Below are 3,918 nucleotides of genomic sequence, written 5' to 3'. Positions count from 1 at the left end.
CTCAGTGAAGACTTCCACTGAAACTACCTTGGTAGTATCAAGGGTTGTTCCTCTTTCCATTCAAACCTCCGCAGGTTTAATGATGACGTCCTTTGATAATGATTCGTCAGTATCAAATGATGAAGCCTCTAACATTGCTGGACCCATAGCAGGGTACCAATAGCATTTCTTATTTTGTTTCCTTGTTCAGGATTTCAAAGGTATATGGTATCTGGACAGCGGATGTTCAAGACATATGACTGGAGATATATCTCTTCTATCTCACTTCAAGGAAGAAAGAGGACCTTCCATTTTGGTGGAAATGGAAAAGGATATAGTAAAGGTTTTGGTATATTATCCAACGGTACAACAACTTTCAAATGCATTGCATACATTGAAGGACTGAAGCACAATCTTCTTAGCATCAGCCAACTGTGTGATAAAGATTATACARTTAAATTCCTMAAGAATTATTGTCATGTTCTCGACAAAGATGATAAGGTTGCTCTAACCGGTTCTCGTCTAGAGAATATTTATATCATCAACATGAATTTTTCTCTTACCGAGAATAGTTGTTTCTTTTCTAACGCCTCATCAGATATTAACTGGTTATGGCACAAACGACTATCTCATCTCAACTTCAAGACACTCAGTGAGTTGTCAAGAAATGATCTTGTCACTTGTCTTCCTCAACACTCGTTCGCAAAGGAACGTCTTTGCTCAGCATGTGAGAAAGGAAAACATATGAGAGCTAGTTTCAAGTCGAAACAAATCTCGTCAGTGACCGCGCCTCTTCTGCTATTGCACATGGATCTCTTTGGTCCAGTCAACGTGTAATCCTTAGCTGGAAAGAAGTTCACGCTCGTCATCGTTGATGAGTATGCCAGGTATACTTGGGTATTCTTTCTAAGATCCAAGGATGAAGCACCTGAAGAAATCATTTCGTTCATCAAGAAGATAGAAGTACTAAACAATATTAAAATACGCTCTATTCAAAGTGATCATGGTACTGAATTCAAAAACAGTACTATGGATAACTTCCTTGAGGATAAGGAAATTTCTCACAACTTTTCTTCTATGAGAACTCCTCAGCAAAACGGGATCGCTGAAAGAAGAAATCAAACAATCATTGAGGCTGCTCGATCAATGCTCAGCGAATCTTGTCTTCCAACTCAATTCTGGGCTGAAGCTGTCAACACATCTTGTTTCACTCAAAATTGATCACTGGTCGTAAAAAGATTCAAGAAGACAGCCTATGAACTCTTTCATGGACGAAAGCCCTCAATAAGCTTTCTTCACATATTTATTTGTACTTGTTACATTCTCAACAACCGCGACCAACTTGGAAAGTTCGATCCCAAAGCTGATGAAGGAATCTTTCTTGGATATTCATCCATATCCAAAGCCTTCAGAGTATTCAACAAACGAATACAAACAATAGAGGAATCTATTCATGTCACTTTTGACGAATCTCAATCAGCTAATTCAAAACCCATCTCTTCTGATGAGGATGAATTAGAGAACTGGATGATATCTCATTATGGACTACTTGAAGCTTCCTACAATGCTCCTCTTAACACTGAATCCCCAGAAGCTGAAGATGATCCACTCATCATTCCAATTGCAGCTAGTCACTCCAATGTATCTTCTTCAGAGATCGCTGCAGTGCCCATTAGCTGTGTACCTCCTTCTACTTCAAACACTGATCCTTCAGTAAATGAAATAGCTTCAGTTTTTTAGCCTATTTCGTTCGTTGAATCTGAGACTCCTTTAGCGATAGTCCCTATTGCTGAAGAAACTACTGCTGAAGTCTCATCCTCTCTACCTGAAATCTCATATTCAAGACGAAAGATGTTTTGAGCCTCATCCTCAAATTGGACTATCCTTGTGGCTTTTGCATTGGTGGATTAAAAGCTGGACTATGCCATGAAAAATTTGGATGATTTTGCCATCCCGGATTATAAGTCTGTGAAAATGGTCCAGTCTTGTTGACATAATTTACATGCTCAGGATTTCCAGGACAATGCTCAAAAGAGTGACCTTCACCATAGTACACGCATTGCACAGATTGAACATTGGAATTAAAGGTATTAGCATCAGATTGCACATGTGGGCTAGATGTTAAATTTGAAATTAGCTTAGTGATATGAGCTGTTAATGCCGTAAAACATCTACCTCATTTATTCCAGCTGTTTTCTTCAGTGGCATTGCACGTGGGTCAGACCATTGTCCGTTATTATTAGAAATCTTTTCAAGTATGTCAAAACCTTCATTATATGTGCAAGCTGTGAAAGCTCCGCCTGCAGTAGCATCGAGCATTTGTCTAGCAACAATATTTAAACCGTTGTAAAATGTCTCTAGCTGTATACAGTATGGAATGCCATGGTGAGGGCATTTTCTCAACAGCTCTTTATACCTTTCCCATGCATCAGGAACTGCTTCATCATCGAGTTGTCTAAAAGTACAAATTTCATTCCTGGATTTGGCATTCCTCATGGGTGGAAAATAGTTTTTCAAAAACTTTTCTGCCATTTCATTCCATGTAGTCACAGTGTCTGGTTGCAAAGAATTGTACCATGCTCTTGCTCGATCCCTTAGTGAAAATGGAAAAAGTTTTAGTCTTAGAGCATCGTCTGAAACATCAGGGATGAGAAAAGAGCCTGTGAGTTCCATGAAAGAACGCATATGAGAATGAGGATCTTCAGAAGATAAACCCTGGCCGTTTGTTTGAAGCATTTGAAACATCAGTGGTTTTAGTGAAAAATGGGTGGCACCAATGGTAGGCTTACGTATTCCTGTGTGCAATTGAGTTAAGTTAGGAATAGCATACGCCATAATGCCACCATTTTTAGCATTTGCAAGACAAAAGATGTTTTGAGCCTCATCCTCATGTGGAATATTTGGATCATTTCTAATAATACCTTCTCCGTCAATAATCACATTTTCAGCCATTGTTTTAGAGTTTAAAGCTCGAAGAGCTCTTTGCACTCTTCTTCGTTGTTTGAAAGTTTGTTCAATATCCGGATCAAGTGGAAAAAGTTCACCATGCGACAGCCTTGGCATGCACGGTGCGTTCAAAAAGATGGTAGAAAAACTAACTTTTATAAACTTTACTTTTAGAAAGAAAAACTTCAGCGTACTATCCCCGGCAACGGCGCCAAAAACTTGCTCGTCGGTTTATTCAACCTTAGATTTCAACACAAAAATAGAACTCGRCGCAAGTATACACCTTGAACTACTGTCGTCTCGTAACAAGTAATAATGGTATAAGTACCAGATATCGTTCCCAAAGAGATAGGTTGTAAAGTTCTTCAAAAGTCCAGTTTATAAAAACTAATTTCAGATGGCGAATCGAGGGATTTGATTTATCTAAAATTGGGTGATTTGATTAACAACTTAGAAAATATCAATCTTAAAAAGAAGCACAGGGTGCAACAGTTGATTAAGACATTAAACAAATGATTCAACAAAAAGGTGACGTATCATTCCTGTCACAATTATCTAAAATCAATAAATGATTTTATATAACTATGAAAGTATCAACTATYGGGTCAGACGGCCTCCCAAGAGCACACACCGGTCAATGCTAATAAGACACCTTTTTACTTTCACATCGGCCTTGGTCTTAATTTCCTGTTACACCCCAAGCTAAGGCGTTAGCCCATCATCACTCGGTTTCTTCTCTCGAAGGATGTAAGGATTGAATAATAAATAACTGATATGGAAAAGTAAATTGTAAAAAGCAAATTGCAGAAAATAAATTACAAGAAATGGAAATACTGGAATTTAAAGTACTCGAAATTAAATGACAGAAATATAAATGACTGATAGTAAATTGCTGGAAATTAAAATACAGAAAAGTAAATTGCAGTAAAGTAAAATGCAGAAAAGTAAAGACTGAAATGTAAAAGACTGAAATGTAAAGGACTGAAATATAAA

The 3,918-nt window shown here is 37.7% G+C and overlaps 1 non-coding gene across 1 annotated transcript; it reads left to right on the top strand.

Annotated features, from left to right (window-relative positions):
* Positions 1-2,356: 2,356 nt before the first annotated feature.
* On the top strand, positions 2,357-2,463 carry LOC112517554. Its single transcript, XR_003069737.1, has one exon. It is a non-coding gene; the product is annotated as a small nucleolar RNA R71 (small nucleolar RNA).
* The last annotated feature ends 1,455 nt before the right edge of the window (positions 2,464-3,918 follow it).

Source organism: Cynara cardunculus (genome assembly GCF_001531365.2).
Source record: "Cynara cardunculus var. scolymus isolate 2C chromosome LG 8, CcrdV1, whole genome shotgun sequence".
In the NCBI taxonomy this organism is placed as follows: domain Eukaryota; kingdom Viridiplantae; phylum Streptophyta; class Magnoliopsida; order Asterales; family Asteraceae; genus Cynara; species Cynara cardunculus.
The sequence above is the reverse complement of the archived record's forward strand: the minus strand, read 5'-3'. Positions and strand labels throughout refer to the sequence as shown.